Source organism: Sarcophilus harrisii, chromosome 1, assembly GCF_902635505.1.
Source record: "Sarcophilus harrisii chromosome 1, mSarHar1.11, whole genome shotgun sequence".
Lineage (NCBI taxonomy): Eukaryota > Metazoa > Chordata > Mammalia > Dasyuromorphia > Dasyuridae > Sarcophilus > Sarcophilus harrisii.
The window spans coordinates 566,366,939-566,379,466 of NC_045426.1; the positions used below are offsets into that span (position 1 = coordinate 566,366,939).

Consider the following 12,528-nt stretch of genomic DNA (forward strand, 5'->3'; position numbering starts at 1 on the left):
TCCACATTAGGAATAATTACTTTCCCACAAACTTGGTTTGTTCTGATGGAGACTACTGTTTTCCAAATGTAAAATAGTTATTGATCTGCCAAGAATGGCTTCATTTGTAAGATTGGGAATGGATTCTGAAAAAATAAAATCAATGAATCCACATGATGTTTGGCAATCATAAATAGAAAGCAAAAGTGGGTTTCTGGATTTTCTCTGTCCATACTTATTTCTAGGGATTTGCAGGGTAATTTTTACATATAAGTCACAATAAACTAAATATAAAATAGCTTTATAATTACAAATATAAAATTGGAGGTAAATTTAATTTCAGCTTGTTAATTTCAGTTATTCATCTTTATAGTAATACAAAAATAGGTGCTTTCTATTACAAGCAATGAGCTAAACTAGGGAAAGATGAAAAGGTTAAGTTGTGTTAGTGAATTTACCATTTTGATTTAATTCGATAGAACTATCCTATTTAGAATTTGTTTGAAATACAAAACTTAAATGCCTATTGGTGCTAGCCATGATTCTAAATTCTTTAATTAATTAATAAAATAAATTAATCAAAAACCTTCACTATTTTCAAATTTTGTTGTCACAGAAAAATAGTGTCATGAATTAGAAGAAACTTCACAAAACATCACGTACAATCCATACCTGAAAAAAAAAAAGAAATATTCTCTATAATATATCAGAAAAACAGGCAGCCTCTGCTAGCCTCCATACTAGATATCTTCTAGTATGGAGAAAGCCATTATCCCTTGATGCAGTCTATTTTATTTTCAGATAGCTTAAAGTATTTTTTCTTATCTCATATTTGAATTTACCTCTTTTTGATCTTTTTTCACCTGCTGAAAAATCCGGTGAAGTAGATAGCACTGATATTACTATGTGCAGTGTATAATTGAAGAAATATAGACTCAGAGAGTTTAAGCAATGTAGCCAGAATTATAAAGTTAATAATTGTCTGATGTAGAATTAGAACCAAGACCTAATCTTCTGACTCCAAATTATTCATTATACTCAGGCTGCCTATTAAAATAAAAAATGTTCGTGTCTAAGAGAAAAGTTTTGTAAATAAATATCTAGTAACATTTTACCTTCTATGAAACATGGATTTTATGATGCATTATTTTTTTCTTCCCCCCCCCAGCAATTTCCCAATAGTAGATATAACAAACATAATATGCTATATATATATTTTTAATCTATTAAGAAGTTAATGTGCATAGCACTGCTTTAGAAATGCAAACACAAACTGAAAAAGAAAGTTCCTTTACTCAACTAGTATATATTCTGTTGAGGGATACAGTATGCAAGCAGTTAAATATATTAGTGAAAATTTAAAGATGACTAACAACTCTGGAAAACAGAAAAAATTTGAACGGAGTTTTGGAACATGAGGAAGTAAGGAGGCAAACATTTATTAAGTGCCTATTATGTGTCATGTATATTATTAAACTCTCTACAAGGATTATTTCATGTGATCCTCATAGCAACTCAGGGACATAGAATAGAGGATATTACTATTTTATTTTATAGTTGAGTAACCATACACACAAAACTAGTAAGTGTCTTTGGCTGAATTTGAACTCAGATCTTATTGATTCCAGGCACAGTGCCTTTTAAACTTAAACTTTAAAAAAGGCAAGCAGGTCTAACATGCAGAAGTGAAGGTGGAACATATTCTAGACATAGCTCATGGCCCATATGAAGGTATGGATCTGGGAGATTGAATACTGAGTTTAAAAATTAATAAGTAGAGCATTTTAACCAGGGCATAATATATGTGAAGTAGTTTAATGTGAATTAAAGATGGAAATTTAGAAATATGATAAAACATACTTTGGAAAGATCATATGGGCAACATTCTGAAGGATAGATTGGACAAGAGAACATTGAAAGCATAGAATCAAATTAGGAACCTAATACCATAGTCCCAGGAAGAAGTTGAAGATCCAAACTAAGAACATAATTTAAGTCTAATCAACTTTTATAGAATGTATTCTAATATTCTTTGGAAAATTCTTTTGTCCCCTTTTTCTTCTCTCTATTTTTTCTTTTTGTATGGCGAAAGTTGCTTTATCCAGAACTTAAACTTAAATTTTCAACTTACCAGCTTTTGGATACTGTGCTTTTATGGGGACAATCTGTGTGATCCCCTGACTGAATGATTCAAATTTGTCCTTGCTCCTCTGGCAAAAGAAAAGTCCCATAGAGCTGCAGCTGACAATATTAAGTGTAGACAGTTCTACCTATGAATATGAATGGCTTCTATCCATTTACCTGTAAATGGGTCCCACTCCTTGCTTCTGTGTCTGACTAGCTTATTTCATGATAGCTAACCAATATCCTAGAAATAAGTATGACTATTTTCCCTGCAATTAAATCTTTGATGAAACAATGGGATCTTAACTTATCTCTATTGCCCTTGGTGTAGGGGTTTCATTTAACAGTGTAATGTTCAGGCTAGCTTTCTGGAAATCCTCCAGAAGTGCCTTATCTCAGCAGGATAGACACCACGAGAATGGATTGTCATAGTCTGACTCAGTCTCTCTATATACCAGGTCCAAAATCAGAGCATTACTAATAGTTAGAACAGGACTTTATTGTCATTTGGCTTCTGGATAGTATTCCTTATCCCAGCTTCCCCAACTAAATTTCCCTTATTCTTAGTCATTCTGTTTGCATTCAACCTCAAGAACATATAGATAAACTATTAAATTTTAAGTATTTGTTAATAGGTGCTCATGTGATGGTTACTTTTCTGTATGAAGGAAAGGAGGAAACAAGCATTTAAGTGCCTACTTTATGCCAGAAATTTTGCAAAAAAAAAAAATATTATTTCACTTTATTTTTACAATAACCCAGAGTGGTAAGTATTATTATTATTCTATATTTTATTGTTGAGGTTACATTTGCTTCAGGCTACAGAGTGGGTGGAGTCACATAGAACCCTGTAAGACATGCTGAAATCTGCCAAACGATCCATTTTTTAATATGAGAACTGACTGTACTCTGTGTTTGCCTGTACACACATGCACTTATATGTACACATATATACATCCATATACATGTGTATATTTATATATCTATGTGAAATCATAGAAACACACATATATCTATATCTATATCTATATCTATATATATATATATATATATGTACATATACATACATATGTACATACATACATACCACAGCTAGGTAGATCACTGGATGAAGTGCTAGGTCTAGCATTGGGAAGATTCAATATCTTGAGCTCAAATCTTGCCTCAGACTAGCTGGGTGATTCTGGGCAAGTCACACAACCCTTTTTAGCCCAGTTTAGTATCTATAAAATGAACTGGAGAACAAAATGGCAAACCCTTCAGTTATTTTTGCCAAGAAAATCCAAAATAAAACCATGAAGAATCAGACACTGAACATCATCAATACACACACATATAAGTATATACATATAATTTGATGCATATAATAATATGCAGGTAAATAATAGGAGGTAATATAATAAATAGGAGGTAAATAATAAAAATATTATTCTTCCCATTTACAGAGGAGGAAATGGATTCAAGCTAAATGAATTGTCAAAAGTAATACAACTAGCAAATGACAAAGGTTGATTCTAATGCTCTTTCCCTTTTTCATTATACCAAAATGTTCCTCATGGTCTAACTCAATGGTTAGACTTTCCAATCTGTGACTGCTCAGAGTCCCTCACTTCTTGTATGTAGTTTATTTCTAAGACCTGTCAATTTCACCTCAGCATCATCCTCTAATACATCTTCGTCTTTCCTCTGACCCCATCCCCATCTTAGTGAAGGTCCTTATCATCTCATATCTGGACTATTATTGTAGCCTACTGGTGGGTCTACCTGTCTCAGGTCTATCACCATTCCAAACCTTCCTCCACTCAGTCACCAAAATCATTATCCTAAAATACAAGTTCAATCATGTCACCCCACTACTCCCACACTTAATAAATTCCAGTAGCTCCCTAATACCACCTGTATCAAATTTTAAAATCTATTTGGCCAAAAAGCCTTTCATAATCTAACTCTTTCTTATCTTCTCAGTCTTCTTATGCCTTATTCCTTAGCATGGATTCTTCCATCTAAGTGACTCTATTCTCTTGGCTGGTCCATGAACAAAGCATTTTATCTGGATTTCCCCCAATGACTGAATTTCCTAATGGCTTCCTTTAAATTCTAACTAAAACTCCATCTTTTACAAGAAGCCTTTCCAAATTCCTCTTAAATTCATCATCAACCCTCTTATTTCCAGTTTATCTTGAATATTACTAATTTGTACAGATTTGCTCATCTATTGTCTCCCTCTTTTGACTGTAAATATTTGAGGACAAGAACTGTCCTTTTTCTCTTTCTTTTTAAATTCCCAATGCTTAACATAGTGCCTTTCACAAAGTAAGAATTTAATAAATCTTTATTGATTGATTGTCCAACTCCATAGATTGTTACAGGTGGAAGGTACCTTAGGAATCATCTGATCTAAATAATTCATTTCATAATTAAAAAACTGAGACCTAGATGGAGGAAAATAACTTGAATGAGATTACAGAATTGATTATTAGTTGAGAACAGAACCTGGTTCTTTTGACTCTCAGTGTTATGTATGCTCTCTAGAGCACATTATCACTCTTTTTTGTATTTTAGCATATCAAATGATGGAGGGGGAAGGTACTCTAAGGATCATTTGATTTAATTGATTCATTTCATAATTAAGAAACTGAGACCTACATGGAAGAAATGACTTAGATTACAGAATTGATTATTAGTTGATAACAGAATCTTTTGACTTTCAGTACTATATAAGTTTTTTAGAGCACGTGGCTACTCATTATCACTCTTTTTTGTATTTTAGCATGTCAAATGATGAATTATTTTCTTAAACACAAGACAATCATATTTTGTACTATATAGAGCAAAAATTATTTCAGTATTGCCTGAAGTTGTAAGTCTGTGAAAGTGTACACGCTATGAATTTGGCAGTGGGAATCTCAGGCTTCAGGCTTTAGTAATATAGTTAAAACTGTTTTAGGAAATTGGAAGGAAGTACCTGATATTTTTACCAAGTGAAGAGATAGGCAGCCAAAGGCAACATCAATGTAGTGTACAAACTTGTTTGTGAAACATTACACAGGAGCATAGTAGATTACAAGCAATATCATACAGCAAGAAGCAGTAGAGGGAAAATCAAGTTTGTGGAAAATATCTATAAATATTTACATAACACATTATTTCCTTTATCATCTATAATGAAGCTATAACATTTGGACTTTAATATCAAAGTCCCTGATGTGCCACACAAGAAAATAGAAATAATACTAAAGAAAAAAAAAATTGGAAAAACAGGTTGATTAAACCTCCTGACATTGAAGAAATCTGTTAGAGAAAATGGAAGGATCAATTCTCAATATTTTTTTTTATTTTTTATTTTTATTTAATGGCCTTTTATTTACAGGTTATATGCATGGGTAACTTTACAGCATTAACAATTGCCAAACCTCTTGTTCCAATTTTTCACCTCTTACCCCCCCACCCCCTCCCCTAGATGGCAGGATGACCAGTAGATGTTAAATATATTAAAATATAAATTAGATACACAATAAGTATACATGACCAAAACGTTATTTTGCTGTACAAAAAGAATCAGACTCTGAAATATTGTACAATTAGCTTGTGAAGGAAATCAAAAATGCAGGTGTGCATAAATATAGGGATTGGGAATTCAATGTAATGGTTTTTAGTCATCTCCCAGAGTTCTTTTTCTGGGTATAGCTAGTTCAGTTCATTACTGCTCCATTAGAAATGATTTGGTTGATCTCGTTGCTGAGGATGGCCAGGTCCATCAGAACTGGTCATCATATAGTATTGTTGTTGAAGTATATAATGATCTCCTAGTCCTGCTCATTTCACTCAGCATCAGTTCATGTAAGTCTCTTCAGGCCTTTCTGAAATCATCCTGTTGGTCATTTCTTACAGAACAATAATATTCCATAATATTCATATACCACAATTTATTCAGCCATTCTCCAACTGATGGACATCCATTCAGTTTCCAGTTTCTAGCCACTACAAAAAGGGCTGCCACAAACATTCGTGCACATACAGGTCCCTTTCCCTTCTTTATAATCTCTTTGGGATATAAGCCCAGTAGTAACACTGCTGGATCAAAGGGTATGCACAGCTTGATAACTTTTTGAGCATTCTCAATATATTTGAAAAAGGAAATGATATAAAGGAGTTATGGGAAAACCCTTGAAACATTTTTGTCAATTAATAGTAGATTAACACTACTGATAAAGATCCTAAATTCCTTGTCTCAAATTTCACTGAAAATAAACTACAGAACTTCTGGAGGCAGAACCAAAATGGCAAAGACAACAATATTTCTTTCTGACTTTCTCTATAACTCTCAGACTAATTAGTAAATGCAGCCTCTAAATTAATTCTGAACAGGCAGAACCCACAAATATTGGGAGTGAAACAAATTCTCAGCAGAAGATAATTTCATAGATCACCAGAAAAGGTCTTCTTCAATTGGAAACTGGAAGGAGGCAGCCAAGCACAGAGATGCAGACTTGCTGTAGGTGTTCTACATGGCAGATAATCTACAGGGAGGAATCTACAGAAATCTACAACGGTGTTGGCCACTTTGCCCTGGTTGCAAGGCAGTAGATCATCAGAGAAGTTATAAAACATTTAACACAAACACAAAAGATCAAAAGTGAACCCCAAAATGCCAAAATCTCACTGGCAGCACCCAACAGCACCGGGAGTGAATCAGCACTGACCCAGCACAGCTGTGGCTGCTTGGAAACCCTCACTTGCCCTAAAGGCAGACCTTAACTTTAAAAGAAAAAAATATATGAGTAAAAATATAAAGAGGACTCTGATAATAGACAGCTTCTATGGTGAAAGAGAACAGATTTCAAACCTGAAGGAGACTAAAGGCAGATGAAGCCCCAAAAGGTGATATAATCTGGTCCCCATCACACAAGGTTCTCCTAGAAGAAATTGTGAAGGATCTTAAAAGAGAGCTAGAGGAAAAATTGGGAAAGGAAATGAAAAATTTGTAAGAGGGTTTAGAAAAGGCATATAACTCATTGAAAGATAGATTTGATAAAATCAGGGAAAAAACTCCCAGAAAAACAGAATTTGTGAAACAGAAAAAGAAAATAACTCCCTAAAACAGAATTTGTGAAATGGAAAAAGAAAATAATTCCTTAAAAAAAAAGAATTTGTAAAATAGAAAAAAATTTCATAGAACAAAACAACTCATTTAAAAATCCAACTGGACAAAGACAAAAAGAAGCAAAAAAGGTAAATGACTCCCTGAAATACATGATGAAAAAAGAGCCTAGACAATATCTTCCAGGAAATCATCAAAGAGAACTGCCTGGATGTCATAGAATCAGAAGATAAAATGACCATTGAAAGAATACACCAAATGCCTTCTGAAAGAGACCCAAAGAATACAATGGCTAAATTTCACAACTCTCAGACATAGGAAAAATATTACTATCAGGCAGAAACAATTCAAATACTGGGGAGCCACAATAAAGATTATTAAGGACCTAGCAGCTTCCACTTTAAAGGATTGAGGGAGCTGGAATCTAATATTCTGAAAGGTGAAGGAAGTTGGAGGGCCAAGAATAAATTACCCTGCTAAACTTCAGGGAAGAAGATGAAACTGGTGAATTACATTTATTTTTGATGAAAAGACCAGAGCTAAACAAAAAAAAATTGACCTCTAAATATAGAACTCAAGAGAAGAATAAAAAGGTAAAAAGAAAAAAAAACCCTTGAGAACTGTATTTCTGTTATGGGTATACATAGAGAATACATGTATAATTTGATTTTACTGTTATAAAAAATAAACTAGAGATGAAAAAGGGATTATAACAGAAAAAAGGGGAAACTGGGGGCTAAATGAGGAAAATTACAACTCAGGAAAATGCAAAGTAAACCTGTAATTGCAGAAAGAAGGGAGGGTGACAAATATTGTGTGAATCTTATTCTCATCAGATTTGGCCCAAAGAAAGAATATTAGATATATTTGGTTTCACAAGAAAGATCTCTCATTTTATAGAAAAGAGGGAGGGGCAAGGGGAAAAGTGAAGGGGTAGATTAAATAGAAAGCAAAAGAGAAATAATAGGGGATAGGGATAAGAAAGGGGGAAGGTGTCTAAAGGGGGAGGACTGCTTGAGGGTTAGTGCTTATAAATAAAATGCAGCATAGAAGGGAAAAGGGAAAAGGACCAAGAAAAGTATAATTTGGGGTTAATAAGATGGCAAAAAACACAGAATTAGTAATTTTAACTGTGAACATGAATGGGGTGAACTCTCTCATAAAACATAAGTGGACAGCAGACCAGATTAAAAGCCAGAATCCTACAATATGTTGGTTACAAGAAACATATTTAAAGCAGAGCGATGCATACAAGGTAAAGGTAAAAGGCTAGAGCAGATTCTATTATGCTTCAGCTGAAGTAAAAAAACCAGGGGTAGCCATCCTGATCTCAAATCAGGCAAAACCAAAAATTGATCTAAATAAAAGAGATAAGGAAGGAAACTATGTCTTGTTAAAGGGTATTATAGACAATAAAGCAATATCAATATTAAGCATATATGCACCAAGTGGGGGAGCATCTAAATTTCTAAAGGAGAAGTTAAGAGAGTTGCAAGAAGAAATACACAATAAAACTATAATAGTGGGAGATTTCAACCTTGGTTTTGCAGAACTAGATAAATCGAACCAGAAAATAAATAAAAAAAGAATATAAAGAGGTAAATAGAATATTAGAAAAAAACTAGATATGATAGATCTTTGGAGAAAATTGAATGGAGACAGAAAGGAGTACACTTTCTTCTCGGCAGTTCATGGAACTTACACAAAAATTGACCATATATTTAGGACATAAAGATCTCAAAATCAAATGCAGAAAGGCAGAAATAGTAAATGCATTTTTTTCAGATCCCAATGCAATAAAAATTACATTCAATAAAGGGTCAGGGGAAAATAGATCAAAAAGCAATTGGAAGCTAAATAATCTCATCCTAAAGAATGAATGGGTGAAACAGCAAGTCATAGACACATTCAATAATTTCATCCAAGAGAATGACAATAATGAGACAACATAATAAAATTTGTGGGATGCAACCAAAGTGGTAATAAGGAGAAATTTTATATTCTAGATGTTTACTTGCATAAAACAGAGAAAGAGACGATCAATAAATTGGGCTTGCAACTAAAAAAGCTAGAAAAAGAACAAATTTAAAAAACCCCAATCAAATACCAAGCTTTAAATTCTAAAAATAAAAGGAGAGAAAAAACTATTGAATTAAAAAATAAAAGTAAGAGTTGGTTTTATGAAAAAACCAACAAAATAGATAAACCTTTAGTTAATTTGATTAGAAAAAGGAAAGAGGAAATCAAATTGTTAGCCTCAAAAATGAAAAGGTAGAACTATCCACCAATGAAGAGGAAATTAGAGTAATAAGTAGGAGTTACTTTGCCCAACTTTATACCAATAAATTTGACAACCTAAGTGAAATGGATGAATATCTGCAAAAATATAAATTGCCCAGCTTAACAGAAGAGAAATTAAATTACTTAAATAGTCCTATTTTAGAAAAAAGGAATAGAACAAGCTATTAATCAAATCCCTAAGAAAAAATCCTCAGGACCAGATGGATTTACATGTGAATACTACCAAACATTTAAAGAACAACTAACTCCAATACTATATAAACTATTTGAAAAAATAGGTAATGAAGGACTCTTAACAAATTCCTTTTATGACACAGACATGGTACTGATACCTAAACCAGGTAGGACAAAAAGAGAGAAAGAATATTATAGACCAATCTTCCTAATGAGTATTGATGCAAAAACCATAAATGAAATATTAGCAAAATGATTACAGATAATCATCCCAGGATAACACACCACAACCAAGTAGGATTTATAATAGGACTACAGAGCTGGTTCAATATTAGGAAAACTATTAGCATAATTGACTATATAAATAACCAAATTAACAAAAACTATGTGATTATCTCAATAGATGCAGAAAAAGCATTTGATAAAATCCAATGTCCATTCTTATTAAAAAATACTAGAGAGTATAGGAATAAATGGAATTTTTCTTAAAGTAATAGCATCTATTTAAAACCATCAGCAAGCATCATATGTAATGGGGATAAATTAGAACCATTCCCAGTAAGATCAGTGGTTAAACAAGGTTGCCTACTATCACCATTGATATTCAATATTGTATTAGAAATGCTAATTTTGGCAATAAGAGAAGAAAAAGACATTAAAGGAATTAGAGTAGGTAATGAGGAAACCAAATTATTACTCTTTGCAGATGATATGAAGGTATATTTAGAGAACCCCAGAGAATCAACTAAAAAACTTTTAGAAAAAAATCCACAACTTTAGCAAAGTTGCAGGACACAAAATTAATTCACATAAATCATCAGTATTCTTATACATCAGTAATAAAATCCAACAGCAAGAGATACAAAGAGAAATTCCATTTAAAATAACTATTGATAATATAAAATATTTGGGAATTTATCTGCTAAAGGAATGTCAAGAACTATATAAGCAAAAGTATAAAACACTTTCCACACAAATAAAGTCATCGATCCAAGCAATTGGAAAAATTTCAAGTGCTTGTGGATAGGTTGAGCGAATATAATAAAAATGATGAAACTACCTAAACTAATTTATTTATTTAGTACTATACCAATCAAACTCCCAAGAAATGATTTTACTGACCTAGAAAAAATAATTACAAAATTCATCTGAAAGAACAAATGGTCAAGAATTTCAAAGGAATTAATGAAGAAAAAGCAAATGAAGGTGGCCTAGCTGTACCAGATCTAAAACTATATTATAAAGCAGCAGCTCTCAAAACCATTTGGTCTACCTAAGAAATAGAGAAGTTTGATCAGTGGAATAGGTTAAGTTCATAGAACAAAATAGCCAAATGACTATAACAATCTTATATTTGACAAACCCAAAGGTCCCAGATTTTGGGATAAGAATTCACTATTTGATAAAGACTCCTGGGAAAATTGGAAACTAGTATAGCAGAAAATAGTCATAGACCTGCACCTAATACTATGTACCAAGATAAGGTCAAAATGGATTCACGATCTAGACATAAAGAAAGATATTGTAAACAAATTAGAAGAATATAGAATAGCTTTCCTCTCAGATTTATAGAGGAGGAAGAAATTTATGACCAAAGAAGAGCTAAAGATCATTATTGATCACAAAATAGACAACTTTGATTATATTAACTTAAAAAGTTTTTGTACAAACAAAACTAATGCATACAAAATTATAAGGGATGCAATAAATTGAAAAACTATTTTTACAGCCAAAGAATCTGATACAGGCCTCATTTTTAAAATATAGAGAGAATTGACTCAAATTTATAATAGTTCAAGCCATTGTCCAATGAATAAATGGTCAAAGGATATGAATAGACAATTTTTAGATGAAGAAATTGAAACATTTGTAGCCACAGGAAAGGAATTCCAAATCACTATTGATTAGAGAAATGAAAATTAAGACAAGTCAGAGATAACACTACACATCTTGCAGATTGGCTAAGATGATAGGAAACCATAATGACCAATGTTGGAGAGGATGTGGGAAAACTGGGACACTGATACATTGTTGGTGGAAGTGTGAACGGATCCAACCATTCTGGAGATCAGTTTGGAACTATGCTCAAAAATTTATTAAACTTTGCAAACTCTTTGATCCAGCAGTGTTTCTCCTGGCCTTATATCCCAAAGAGATCTTAGAGGAGGGAAAGGGACACACATGTAAAAAAATGTTTGGGGTAGCCATCTTTGTAGTTGCAAGAAATGCAAACTGAATGGACACCCATCAATTGGAGAATGGCTGAATAAATTGTGGCATATGAATGTTGTGGAATATTATTATTCTGTAAGAAATGACCATCAGGAGGATTTCAGAAAGGCCTGGAGAGACTTACATGAACTGATGCTAAGTGAAATGAAACCAGGAGATCATACATGGCAACAACAAGACTATACAGCGATTAATTCTGATGGACATGGCTCTCTTCAACAATGAGAGTATTCAAACCAGTTCCATTTGTGCAATGATGAAGAAAGCCATCTACACCCAGAGAGAGAACTGTGGGAACAGAGAGTGGAACACAACATAGCATTTTCACTTTCTCTGTTGTTATTTGCTTGCATTTTGTTTTCTTTCTCAGTTTTTTTCTTCCTTATTGATCTGATTTTTCTTCTGCAACAAGATAACTGTATAAATATGTATACTCATATTGAATCTAACATATATTCCAACATATTTAACATGTTATTAGACTACCTGCTAGCTAGGGGAGGGGCAAAGGAGGGGGAAATTTGGAACAAAAGGTTATGCAAGGGTAAATGTTGGAAAAATTACCCATGCATATGCTTTGTAAATAAAAAGCTTTAATAAAAAAGGGAAGAAAGGAA

At 32.8% G+C, this 12,528-nt stretch overlaps 1 protein-coding gene across 2 annotated transcripts in view; it reads left to right on the forward strand.

The window, feature by feature from the left end:
* Positions 1–12,528, forward strand: part of CNBD1 (cyclic nucleotide binding domain containing 1) — a 541,331-nt gene that overhangs the window by 512,598 nt on the left and 16,205 nt on the right. The window lies entirely within an intron of this gene.